We start from the raw sequence: 14,542 nt of genomic DNA on the forward strand, positions 1-14,542 counted from the left end.
CATCACTACAGCCCTGTCCTACCTCTTAATACCATCACTTTGACAACATATGAACTCTGGAGCAGACGCATTCATACTAAGGCAGTAAGTACTGGCTAGCTGGTTGTCTTTGGCAACAATTAACATTTGTGATTGATCCCTTCACAGTATATAGGACTTTTTAAAAGTTTAACATTTCAATGGAAATTTTCTCTAAATTCGTTTTAGAAATATATTTCAGTATAACCATGCATACAGAATTATATTCACAGAGGTTAATATAATGCAATTTTTAAAACTTGTTCTCTATAATTTGGACCAAAATGTGGTACACTGGTTAAGTTTTGAAAAAGTTCTGTTTTACTTTAATATGTATAAATATAATGAAGATCTTCCTTCAAAACCTGTTAAAACAGGCTTAACATTGATCCACAAGCAATTTTATTTTTGATTTCCTGCCAAATAACCACAAATTGCATAACAAAACATTTTTTAAATGTTTCAGTTCCAGTTAACATTATATGGTGGGGGAAAGCCTTTTTGTAATTTATGAAACAACTACAATAACCATCCCATTTTATAGTATTTGTAGCTTATAAACTGACACAGGCCAAGATAAAGTCATATTTTGACTATAAATTCCACTGGTATACTGGAGTTAATTTATACTTGTGAAAGTTAATTGTGTACGCATCTTCCCAACCTCACTTTCACTGACATGAAGTCAATAGGTTGAAATTGGTTCTGATTAGAGTATTCACACTATGGGAATCAGCAAATGTCACAAATCAGAGCTGTATTGCATCCCCTCTCCAGACTCTGAAGGTAGGTATTAAACATTTTCTGGTATACCATGTCATTGATGGGATGGCTAATCTTTACCTTGATTGGATTTAGAATCACCTAGAACATATACCTCATGAGAGAAAACTTGCCCTGAAAATGTTTGGCACCATCCCATGTACTGATCCAATACTGAATATAACGAAAAAATATGGGTAGGAGGGGAAATGGCTCAGCTTTTAAATGGATCACCGTGCAAAAATGAGGGCATGAGTTTGGCTTTCCAGAACACATGGAAATGTTACAGGGGCATGGCCCTGTAATTCCAACAGTCAGAATGCAGAGACAGGGAATCCCTGGAGCAAACTGACTAGTGAGACTAGCTATGTATCAGCAAGATCTGGGTTCAACTGAGAGAATCTGCCTCAACAGATAAGATGAATAGTAATGAAATAAGACTTCCATCATCAACTACAGGCATCCTTATGCATGTGCACACAAGGGAAAGCACACATGCATACATATGCACCTACATATAGGTGAACATACATACACATGTGCATGCACACCACAGACTAATACACATGAATGAAAGGGGAAGAAAAAGAGAAAATCAGATGAGCATTGGCTTTCTCCTCACTTTGCTTCATGGACCAAGGAGATGTAAACAAATTCCTGATGCCATACATTTTCTACCATGATGGATTGTATCCTTCAAAATTGTGACAAAATAAACCTTTTCTTTCTTAGGTTGCCTTAGTCATTCATTTAGTTACAGCAAGGAGAAAAGTAGTTAATAGAAATGATTAATGCTATTAGTTCATCCACTGAAGTCAATCAGGAAATTCAGTAAAGGAGTTGTTATCTCTGATTTTCTTTTGAAAACTTAACATTCTCGCTGAGTGTGGTAGCACTTTCCTTTAATCCCAGCACTCAGGAGGCAGAGCAAGGCCAGTCTGGTCTACACAGCAAGTACCAGGCCAGCTGGAGCTGCAGGGAGACCCTGACTCAAGTAAAGAAAAAAAAACCCTTAGCATTCCTCTCTCTCTCTCTCTCTCTCTCTCTCTCTCTCTCTCTCTCTCTCTTCATGTGTTTGTGGGTACAGGTATGCCATGATGTGCATGTAGACGTCAGAGGACAACTTATAGGTGTCTGTTGTCTCATCTACCATGTGGGTTCTTAACTCAAGTTGTTAACCTTAGTGGCAAGGGTCTTTACCACTGAGCAATCTTAACATTCCCTGCTTCTTATTTTCATATGAGAAATGTAGGCTTCATTTTTAGGTTATCTGTTTAGAATTTTTAAAAATTTTTATTAAATTTATGCAAATTTTATACAATAAATATTGATCATATTTAGAACATTCCCCTAACTGCAAGCTCCCTCAATACACCCCATCTGATTTCATGTGCTCTGTTATAAAAATTTACATGCACACACACACTACACACACACACACACACACACACACACACACACACATATGCCTATAGAGTAAAACCTGTGTCCCCAGATGCCCTTCAGTGTGGATCTATCCATTGGGGCATGATTAATAAACTAGGAGTCACACCCTTAGAAGAGTCTGACTATTCTCTTCCCAGAAACCATTGGTTTAAAATAGTTCTTCAGATAAGTTTGGAGATTCTTCCCCACTTCCCCACTTCTATGTGGAGATTTTTGTCTGACTTGATCTTGCACAGGACTTGTGCATGCTGTAACCATTGATGTGCATTCATTAGTAACTGAAAAACTGTTTGAAATATTGTTTCCTTGTGGTCATTCACCACTTCTGGTTCTTACAATTTTTCCACCACTTCTTCCACAAGGATTTATGAGAATTAGAAAGTAGAGGTTTGGTATAGGTTTCCAACTCAGGCATAAGCACTCGGTAGTCTCTTATTCTCTATACATTGGCCAGTTGTGGCACTACAAGTAAAACTTAAAAAAAATTACATGGTGTGTGTAGTCATCAGCTCCAGGATTTCACCTGTCTTAGTATCCCTGTTATTGAGAGATAAACTTATGCCACCACACAAGTTTTTCCCATGGCTACCAGAGCTCAGACACAGGTTCTCACAGTTGAAGGCTAAGAACTTTACCAATTAAACCTATTCGTTATCCCCTAGAACTAAAACTTTTTCACTGAACTGAGTATCTGTCTATATTCAACTTGTCTGGTTGACAGGTCATGGAATGTATATGTTTTAAATTTTGAAAACATTTATATGAAAACTTCTCAAAATTCAAGGGCAACAGGATTCTACAAATAACCTTAAAAATAAATGAAATCTTCTTAGAATATATATTTATAACAAATTTTGTACAAAACAAAATAAGGAAATAACTCAAAAAGAAGAAACAACTCTAACAAAAAAAAACCCCAAAATTATAGTGTGTTGGCAAACAATATGAGTAGCTAAACAAGAATTGTCACAAAAAATTGTCAATATTTGGCTTATAGTGAACACTAGATTTCAGAACTATTAAGGAGTAGAATTTAAAGAACCAGAACTGGTTGGCTAGTACCATAACAAAGCTGAATGCAGCTGGCATTGATCCTTATTTCACTTCTTTCCTCACTGATTTCAACTCCTTTCTCTTAACCATTGACACAATGTCTCTACCGTAATGTATTGTTGTGAGCTTAAACCAGGGATCAACATGTTTTCTTTGTAGAGTCAGGTAATAAATATTTAGACTTTGTAGATCATAAGACCTCTGTCACAACTACTTAGCTCTGCTATGGTAGCATGAAAGGAGCCATGGATAATACAGGAATGAATATGTTATGGCTGTGTGCCCATAAAACTTTCAAAAACTTTTGAAAAACCCACAGCCTACTGAATGTGGCATGAACAGGCTCAGACTTGTTGACTCCTTGTCTAGACTACAAAATACTGTAGAACTATTACCCTTGCAGGGGAAATGTTACTACATACATAGAGCAATATTTGGTAAACTACGGATGGGGATAGAAGTATATTAAAATCACCTATCACCGTTCTGCTATCTTTGCATAATCTCTTATTCCAGACTGATTAAGTATAGACTTTAAATACTCCTTGGTCAGTAAGAATTTAAACATTATTAGAAATACCATACATCACTATATCCTTTACAAGACGTGTCCCCTTCTCTGTCCATTCCATGTTATTGCTGAAGAGCACTTGCTTTGTTTTGGTTTTAAGACAGAGTTTTGCTATGTAGGCCATATTGGCCCTAGACTTGGAATCCCTCACCTCAGCCTCCAGAGGAGGGTTATAGGTATGAACCATGGTGACCAGCTGAACAGCATATTTATGTTTAGGTTATGAGCCTGAATCTTTAACGGCTCAACCACCCCTCCAGCTCATGAGCAGTATATTTAATTTAAAAAAAACACAAGCTTATAGCAATTTCTTTCTGAGATAACTATCAACTTCTTAATTTAAAATAAGAAATAAAAGCGCCACTGCTGCACCAAAGTCGTTTGCTGTGATGGTCATTCATGTGATTTTTAGGCCTTGAAGCTAGGGTTGTACCTTGATATTCTTCCTTACCTGCTTGCTTAGTGCTCTCCAAAGCTATCTTGAGGGTAATCAACAGCTATCTAATTGAACTTAAAGCCCACTCAATGGGAGGAAACTCCTGTGTGGTGCTATAACCTAGCAAAACACACATAGCTGGAGAGGCCGTAGATGTTAGAGAGAACTCCAAGGCTGTCACAACCCTAGACAAATGAAATTTCTTGCTATGTGAAAATATGGATCCTTAAATTTACAGACAAGTATCCCAGTCACCACCCATCAAAACAGCTTCTTTTTAAACAGACAGAAATTATTACAGCTACACCACTGATCACACACAAAGATTCTCAGTGAATTGTTCAAGTTTAAGTGGCACATCTACCATGTAACCTCTACACCTAAGACTCATGGAACATAGAACAAGAGATGAAGAGAACACTAATGCATCTTTCAGTTCTCATAAATGAAGCTCCCTCATGCATCAGAGGGCCAGGAACACAAAAGGCCACAAATGGCGAAAACACAGAAAATAAGAATCAACAGAGTGTGGGTCCTTGGACAGGATGCTTATATTGAGGTCCACTCACTCACTCAGGGCTCAGGGACCATTGTGAAAGAGGCAGGCAGAAAGATTTTAAGAGCCAGGGAGGAGGTGAATGATCATACCAAAATAGTCCTACAGGCACCTGAGACCCTTCTCATATAAACCTACAGCAATGGTGTCAGCATGCACAAGACCCATGCAAACTTAAGCAGACAAAATCCCAGCACAAAACTGTAGACATGAACAGCAAACCCCAATCTTAGTCAAAGAATTATCGGCAGCTGATTACTGCTGCATGAGGAAGAGCTGATCTTGAAGACAGAGACTCTAGGTACGCTGACTAAACTGCAGGGGATGAACTTGCACTGAGGGACATCTTGGGACATTAAATTTACATAATATCCCTTAATACAAATGACAGAATGTATGAACACCAGTAGTGGAATGGGGGGGCTATGGGGGTGTGCCAAAGGGGGTATAAAGATAATTTTATGTATGAAATATACAAAAATTCAATAAAAAATTTTAAAAAATAAGAAGTAAAATGTGCCTAATAAATAATATCATTAGTCAATATCTACCTAAGTGTCTGTATTATTTCATTTCAGGGAAGTAGAGACACAATGAAAAGAGATTAAAAAGAGGGAAGTGAAAAAATATTCCTCTTAGAGCTCTAACTAGTGATGACAGGTAGAGTCACTAACTGAAAGGTGAAGCATTCTGCAGTAAAGAGCAGAATCAACTGTTTTCCACCTGTCAATGTTTTCAGCCCTATCTCTCACACAGGTTCTATATGTCTGTTAATACTGATTTATTTTTCATGAAGGAAGGCATAACACTTCTCTTTACATAGCCCTATATGTGAAGCAGTGATTCTTAAGGGGATGATAACTGGGAGACTGTTAAAAATTTCAGGGGAGCTAACATTGCCAAAAATCTGACATTCCACCCAAGAGGTCAGCTGTTCTTCCCTGCAGGAACCGCCTCCGTAAGCTCTTATTACAGATGGGAGTGTGGTTTATCAGTGGGCTTGGGAGGAAAAAGTGGCTAAAACTGCTGACAGGAAATAGTTGGATAAACAAATACATGCGTGACTACAGATAAAATACAAGATGGAACTTATGCATGCATAAGGGAGACAGGAAAACTGTAGTATCTTCTTTAAATAATTATAGCACAATGAATATATTAAACTACTAATTCACTCATTCTCGCACTTAAAAAGTAATTCTTTTTATTTTATGTGTACGCGTGTATTGCCTGCATGTAGGTAAGTACACCCATGTCATGCAATGTCCACGGAGGTCAGAAGAGGCTGTCAGATTCCCTAGGACTGGAGTTACAGACAGTTGTTTGCTGTCATGTGGGTGCTGGGATTCGAATCTGGGTCTTCTGCAAGAACAACCAGTGTTCTTAACCGCTGAGCCCATCTCTCCAGCCCTCATTCTCACATTTTTTAATTTTTGCTATAAAATGTTGAAGGAATTGAAAATTGTCATAGCATCATCGGAATGCAAGAGAGTTATAATAGAAGCACCAATATTTTGGAATAGTAAAGTATGCTCTGTTAAGCTATCTTCTTTATAATTAATTTTGATTTATTCAGCTAAGTTTTCTGTTCACAGGGCATCTAGAAGAGGAAATAAGATACAGATGCAAAAAGGCACAATGTGCAAGGTGATAAGTTTCCAAAAATAAACGCAGAGTGCCAGGGATATTCATAGATGAAAGAGATGACATTAACTTGGAGCAGAGCTCCAGGTGAGCTCTATTCATCTCCAGATCTCTCAGTTCTTTCCTCAAGCAGAAAAGCAGTTAGACATGCTTTTGGATAAATTAGATACTGATATTTGGTACCACTCCTGCTATTTTAAAAGGTATCATTACCCCTTTCAGTGTATGATCTTATTAGGTTCTTTGGATTTCGTGTTTTGAGATAGAGCTGTGTAGCTCAGGCTAACCTTGAACTTGTGTTCTTCTTGCCTAAATATCTGCCTAATGGATTGATTACAGGTATGTGCCACATCATCTGTCTTTCAATATATTTTTCTTTCTAAATTTTAATTTTGTTTATTATTACTGCATGTTTGAATTATGTGTGCATGTGAATGCAAGGGCAAGCATACCATAACACATGTGTGGAGTTCAGAGGACAACTTCCAAGAGTCTGTTCTCTCCTTCTACTGTGGGTTCTGGAGATCAAACACAGGTCATCGGGCTTGTGAAACAATCGTTTTCACCCATGGAATCATCTTGCCAGACCTCAACAATTTCTTAAATGTTAGTTTGTTACATTTTAGAACCAAAGATTCCTCTATTGGAGCATCATCCTTATCAAACAGTGGATGTCAGTTTGAGGGAAAAATCTGTTTTACGGTTTCGGTGTGTGCTGAAGCGGTGGTTTCCCCATACCTAATACGTGTGGCAGAGAGTATTTGGGGCTTTTGGGAAAAAGTTACAGAGAACCTCAGTTCTTCGGCTGGCATTCTGACAGCAGGTTAGGAGGAGAATAATAGATACGCAGTTTAAGAGTGAGCGTACACACACACACACACACACACACACACAGAGGCTGGCTTGGCAGCTGTGAGGCAGGAGGTGAGAGCTCAGTGGCTGTTGAGCTAGTTTCTATTTCAAGTGCCTGCATGTCTGAGGCTGAGTTTGAAGCCTCCAGCATAGTTGGAGTTAATTCCCATTATGTTGGACTCCGCCCCCCCTCTCCCAAAGGTAAAGCAAGGTTTTCAGGCATCACTGCAAAGAGCAACCAGGATTCCCATCCCTGTCTGACAAGCTGTGAGAAGTTTTCCTCAGATCCGAGCTTGAAGAGAGGGAACAAGTCAATCAGGCTTCGTGGTCAGAAGGTAAATATGCAGCTTGGGCCAAATGCAATTGAAGCTGCTGAATAAGAAACTGCTTTGCTCTCCCCTTGCTCAGCCTTTCTTACTGGCTTCCTTTTTCAGGCTTCCTGTCCTTTCATGTCAAAGCTCAGAGAAGCTGTTTTTCTTCCCAGAGGCAGTCTGGTGTATTTTTACTTCCTTATTGTCAGTTGTTTGCACAGTCTAAGAGGAATCAGTGCTAGATTTCATATGGACAAGGTTTGAAGACATAAGGGTTAAGTGCTAGCTGCTTTCCCTAAGGGAGTTGGTAACCTGAGGAGAGGAAACTCTGGGAGTGGAAGGATTTTGTTCTGACTTGTCTGTCCAAGTAAAAATGGATCTGATTTCCCAATGTGGTAGAGCAATCTCTGAGTGTTGCCTAAATTGAAATTGTGGGAATGAAATGGTGAGGTTAAACTTAAATGCAGATGTTGAGGCGAGTAGTGCCGGAATTAAATGATGGCATTCCTTCAGTAAACATTTAGGAGTTCCTACTAAGTGCCAAGAGGTTGATGATGGACGCTAAGCAAATCCATTTTCACAAAGAACACTTCAGCCAAGTAGTTTCAGTTTATCGTGGGAAAAAAAAACAGAGAAAGTAGCTCAGGATTATGGAGAAATAACTGTTAGTGTGGTTGTAAGGAAGCAGAGGAGACTGCTGATCTTCTTACTGAATAACATCAGGTCCTCTCTATTACTTAGGAGACAATCCTGTCTTCTTTGGTAGAATGGGGAGAATTGATACCGACTGGTGTAAGATACATCATGCATATTATATTTCACTTCAACTTTGTGCTGTTATCTACAGTTTATAGATAAATTGGAAACTTGAAGGTTTGAAGTGCTTTTCCTCATATTGACATGACCTTTACCGGAGAGACCTCGGGTGCCTGTGTCAAATATAATTCGAAAATCTGGACTCATTTCCACTGAAATAGTATTCTTCAAGTCACAAGTTCCCATCAGAATCAATTGGCGATTTTAAGAAGTTACAAATTTATATACACTCAAATTCAGTGACTCTGAGAAGGGAGATTTTATTATCTGTACTTTGTACAAGAATCTATGGTGTTTATGACCTTGGGGGAGTTAGAGCCCCCAGTTTCAGAAACACTCTTGATATACTATGCTACCTCCCAAGTGTTTTGAGGTAGTTAGATAACCATGTAGCCCACCTTCTTTTCAGCTCTAGTATTTTATTCCAAATGAGGCTATGGAATAAAGTGTTTAATTTACAACAATATCAGGGTACAGTTATGAGCCTAAAGTTGGAGAAGAATGTGTGCTTTGCCATTAGTCCCTTGTTGATAGAGCTTATCCATATCTTCCCAGAGCAGTGGGCAAGGTTAGTGTTGAATGAGCTGATGGTATGTGGTAGGACTCCCATACAACCAATTGATCACTGAAGGTGAGGTACTGGTAACCTGTCCAGTCACATCCTTTCCTAGGTGGTAAAGCATAAGACATACGGGTGTTGAATAAGTAGCATTTCAGGGTTGGGAGAAGCTCATATAAACTTTAGGCAAAACATTTTACTTCTCACATTTTTGAGCTCAAACACTGTAGAAAGAGAGTGGCCTAGGACTTAATATGAAGGTTCTTTATATGAACTCTCTCCATCTCTGTATGGCCAACTTTAGAGGTGACCTTCTAGAATTTTTTAAAAGGTAAATTTATTGAGTGCATTGAAAAATTCCATTGGGCATGGCAGTAGCAAAAGAATCACGTTAAACTTTGAGACTTTTTCCATTGCTCAGATGATTCTCTGTCTCCACTTACTCTCTGGCTTCCTGTCTTTGAGTCCTGTACTTGCTTGCAAAGGTCTTCCACTTCAGAATGATGAGATGGAAATAAATAATTCAACTCTCCCAACACAGCTACTTTGCAAGTGTTTCTTGAAGGGAAACAGGGAAAAGGCCTGGAAGGAGTTTCAGCAATCTTGAAAACTGATGTCAAAAGTAGTGAGATACAGTTAGAGTCAACAGTACAAAAGTAGAAAATAAAGTCCAGTGAGTTATGTCATCAGGAGAGGTTGTTAAGCACAGAAGGCTTGGGAAGCTCTTATTGTGGAGATGTCCAGAGGAGGAGAAACTTCTAAGGGACAAGAATGGCAAAGACAGTAGTGGGGAAATGATTGGGACATAACAGGATTTTTCCTTTTAGATTGTGCCTGGATGAAAAAGATACAGACTGGGTAGCTTGACTATTTACCCAAGCTGATATTAGAGAACTGTATCTACTAGACACATATGCCTGCATATCTTGCTCATTTCTCAGGAAAGTGTCAATATAGAATAAGTATTTGTAACATGATTGACAGGTAGGCAATGCACAATTTCTGGGACCTGAGGAAAAAGCTTGTCCATATTCTTTTGCCAATCCCAGTGTCAATGAAGCCTCTTATCATAGATAAGCACTTTTGCTGCCATGCTTTCTTCATGAGCTGAAGTCAGTGACTCTTTTGCCTTCATCCTATTGTCCTTGGGAAGTATTTTATTTATTCATTTTTTTAAACTATGAGTTTCCAGTGGGAATAAAAGGATTTTGTGTGTCTTTTTTTTGCCCTCAGGACTGGAGAAGAGAAGGGGTACAGGCAGGGGTCTGTTTACGTTTTCTACTGGGCGCAATATAAGAGCAAAACAATAATGTTTGCATTTAATTAATAGTAAATGTCCATGTATTAGTAGGTATATGTGATAGCAAAAAATATAAAAAAATGATCAAAGGCATGGCAATGCATCTCGATAGGAAGCGAGAAAGAGTACTCATTTGGGGGAATGAAAACAATATACCATATATACTACCTAGAGGACATTTCCTACCAAAGTAAGTGATCTACATATAGTCTGGCTACTGTCCTTCTCAGAAGCACTGTGGTGATGTCTGGGTTTCTGAATGCAATGTGACTCTGAGGATAGACATTTAAAGACAGAGAAATAATGCCACTGTGAATATGACTCATACAAGGGATTAGGATATAGTGAAGGGTAATATTTTTTGTGATTTTTTTTGACATGAAAACAAAGTCACTTAACCAGCTTCTGAGAATGAACTTGGATTAGCTTTAGAGAGCTGTGCTAAACAAGATTACTCTATTGTAGGTGATGTAACTAAAGCAGTTTCCAGGCTGTTCTTCCATGTTCAGCAAATGTGACTATGTAGCACTGTTCTCAAGATGTTAAGAGCAATTGAACCTCTGAAATCTGTTCATCGAATCCATAAGTTCAAGTCCATAATTTAGAAAAACTTAAATCAAAGTATATAAGCTTCACCTCTGCACCGCTCGATTCCGTGGTCACTTTTAACTTTATAATTATTTCAGTCATGTGGAGAGACCACTAGAGAATTTTCTGTGGTAGTGACTCTCAACCTGCTGTTCATTAACAATGTTGGCTTTCAGCATCTCGAATTCTAAATATGGCAAACCTCTCATGCTAGGTTGTTTGGGACTTTTCTGAATTTATCACTGAAAATCTCACATTCTAGAAAACCTTGAATCCCATACAAATTGCTATGGATGCTCATTCTAATCTTAGTGAAAATAAGGGAATTCGGTTTTCCTAAAGTTTAAAGTAGTTAATTTGAATTCTGAAAGACAGCAAGTTTTCTGTATCTAAATATATTTATTCTGAAATTTAAAATTCTGTCTTGCTATGCCTTGGCTTCAGAACTCCATGTTGACAATGGTTATAAATAGTAGTTTGTTAACAGCGTTGTTTGTTACAGACGAGGTCAATTTTATGATAGAATCTCTCCCTCCATAGCTGTATGTCTGTCTATATCTATGAAAGTATTTTTCATCACTCAGGCTGACCTCAAGCACTCAGACCTCCTGCTTCTCCAGTGCTTGGTTACAGGAGTGCATGACTATGCCTGACTCATTTCCCTTCTTTCGATCATAGGCAACATACTACTCACTGATATAATTTCTTTCTCTGACTAATGTTTTCTGCCATTTCTATCAGTAGTCATGATTATATTGGTGGGAGACATTAGTTCAGACTGTAAGTACTCAGCTTAAACCAGCTAATACTTTATAAAATTTTTGTTTTTGTTGAAATTTTATTTATTTCATACGGAACATATCAAACAATCTTAATCATCTTTATGCCCCCATCCCCACCAGCACCTTTCCATACCGTCCCCCACTGGAACCCGTATAATCTGTTATCCTTGTCAAGTTAGTGTCCCCAGACTTCTACTCTATTGACTTGTACAGTTTGTCCGAAGAAATTCACATTCCTAGCCACCATGTGGTCCTGGGAATCAAACCTGGACCAATGCAATTAACCACTGAGTCATTTCTTCAGGCTGAGCGATGATGATATAATGCTATTGAGGGAACACTATGCAAGAAAGGAAGGTTGTAGATAGAGAAATGAGAAAAAATAGTTCTGCTTTTGAATCACTGTATACCCTTGGGGAAGTAATTTGACTTGTTGACCCTCAATTTGCTCCCTTGCAAATTGAGGAGTTATACCTTTCTTACAAACCAGAGGAAGATTGTTGGGCAGAGCACACGAAATAATGGATCTAAAATAGACCGTGATGATGATTATATCAGTCGCGATTTACCAGCTTTCTTCTCATCTAGTCTAAGCATCTTCACTAAGAAATGAGACCATCACATAGCACTGCTTCTGCTTTTCACATTCTTAGAAGCTCCAGCATAAAAACAGAAGCATTACCTCATTGTAGTCAAGCATACCTACTTCCTAATAGCAATTACTCAAACTACTTCCACTTCTCCCCCAGTTGGACTTACCACTTTTTTTTCCCATTCCCCCACTCTCAGGCACCTCATTCCCAGGTGACCAACTCAATGTTCTGTCTTTTCAAACCCTAACATTCTAAAGTAAGCACCTGCAATTTATGAACTTTGCTCCCTTCCTGCACAAAATACACAGTGCAAAATACATATGCATCAAGAGGAAATTGTGGTGAAGTGAAAAAAGCTCATCATACTAAAGAATCGAATAACTGAGCTCTAGTTTGGCCTGTGGACCTCACTAGCTCTTTTCCTCTTGGGGAAAGTACTTCCTCTGCATAGTCACATCTGTAAAATGATGGGAGGGGGTTAGCATTGAAAACTCTGGCCTAGTAATCAGGAGATCAGGTTTCTGGTTCTGGTGTGTCTGGTTACTAACTGTGACTGGGAAATATCGTTTCCTGTTTTACTGGGCCAAAAAATCCCCCATATGTACAGCAAGAGTGTTGGATTAGGTGATTCATTAAGTTCTCTGCCAGTGTGGGAATTGGATGATTTTATGAAAAGGATTCATTAAGCAAACACCAATTGTAATGCCTACACTATGCCAAGCACTATTTGATGATGCTTGTGAAATCACTCATGGCTAGATCCTGACACCACAAATACAATTGCTGCTTCCTTCTGTTAATTTCCAAAACTGGTGCTGTGCTTGCCATGTACAACTAATTCCGATATTTCCAGTGCTTTGGGAGCCCCTCCACAATGTAACTACATACAACTCTAATCAGTAGTGATGAATCAAGGAGAAGTTTCTGAAACATTCCACCATCTGCCTGTGGGAGGCATTCACGGTGCTGTCATCAAGCTACGGTGTGGTCTGCAGCCACTTTAATAGAGAAACTGGCCAGAAAGCCATGTCAGATTAACGGATTGGAAGAAAAGCGGTTGATTTTTGACAGAGGGGTCTGGTAAAGCCATTTGTGATATGGGTACAGGAGACTAGCACTGGAAAGGCATTCAGTATCCTGAAGCGAGATTTCTTGTTCCAAATGGGACCTTGAAAGGCCCATGCAGCTGATTCTGATCTGTTTCCAAGAGACAGGAAACTTTCTTAATCATATCCAGAAAAGGACAGGGAAGCTTTTCTCAGTAGCTAGCTTAGAGTTAATCACTGCTGGTTAGAAGGTGGCCTCTCAGTTTTTCTGTGGGCTGTGTCTTGACTCATTAGTAGAGAACTAGGTACCTTTTATTTTATCCTTCTTATTTCAATTTGGCTGATGTACGTCTGTGAAAAGCACACAGTAACACACTGTTGGCCACACTATCTCAGTTAAAAGGCAACATGCTACTACTCCATGGTGAGCTTATCTGACCTTTGGCATACTTAAAAAATTTAGAAAGATTTTTATAATTTCATACATAAGTACTATATTTATATCATTTCTACTTCACTCTCTTTCCCACTCCAATTTTTCCATTGCTCCCAAACTCTGTCTTATTTTCATGAACTTTTCTTCAATTATTATGGTTACTCTCTCTCTCTCTCTCTCTCTCTCTCTCTCTCTCTCTCTCTCACACACACACACACACACACACACACACACACTCATACACAAACACACTGAGTCCATTTAGTGTTGCTCATATGTGCATGTATTTTGTGCTTTGCATTTGGGATTGGATAACACCTGGAAACTCGTCCTGGAAAAAACTTTTCTCCCTCTCTCCCTGTTTCTCCCTCTCTCAGGATCCATTTATTGTCTGTAGCTCTTCATCCACAGTTCGAACACAGTGGAGTTTCCCCCATATGTGTTAGCATATCAACTGGTGTTGTCATTATGCAGGTCTTATTTAGGAAATCATACTGATGATATCTCATGGATATAGCACTCTGTTAGGTCTAGAAAACACTAACAACAAGTGTCCTGGTCTTCCTGCTCTTATGGTCTTTCTGCCCTGTCTTCTGTGACATTCCCTGAGCCTTGGGTGTAGAGGTTGCATTGTAGATGCATCAAGCAAAGTTGGGCACAACACAGTCTCTTATTCTCTGCATTTTGACCAGTTGTGGCTCTCTGATATTGCATCTATCTGTTGCAAAAAGAAGTTTCTTTGATGGAGTGGTAAAAGTTCCACTTATCTTGAT

At 38.8% G+C, this 14,542-nt stretch overlaps 1 protein-coding gene across 5 annotated transcripts in view; it reads left to right on the top strand.

Moving 5' to 3' along the window:
* Window positions 1-7,341: 7,341 nt before the first annotated feature.
* Lhfpl1 (LHFPL tetraspan subfamily member 1) overlaps window positions 7,342-14,542 on the top strand; it is a 72,831-nt gene continuing 65,630 nt past the window's right edge. For 4 of the 5 annotated variants that reach the window (XR_003850873.1, XM_029567593.1, XM_029567594.1 and 1 more), the window contains exon 1: window positions 7,403-7,673. The gene's annotated coding sequence lies outside the window, so the exon portion shown is untranslated. Of the gene's footprint in view, window positions 7,674-14,542 lie in introns of all 5 variants that reach the window. The other variant, XM_008841572.2, reaches the window with a different exon arrangement.

Source organism: Nannospalax galili, unplaced genomic scaffold, assembly GCF_000622305.1.
Source record: "Nannospalax galili isolate Female #2095 unplaced genomic scaffold, S.galili_v1.0 scaffold641, whole genome shotgun sequence".
Lineage (NCBI taxonomy): Eukaryota > Metazoa > Chordata > Mammalia > Rodentia > Spalacidae > Nannospalax > Nannospalax galili.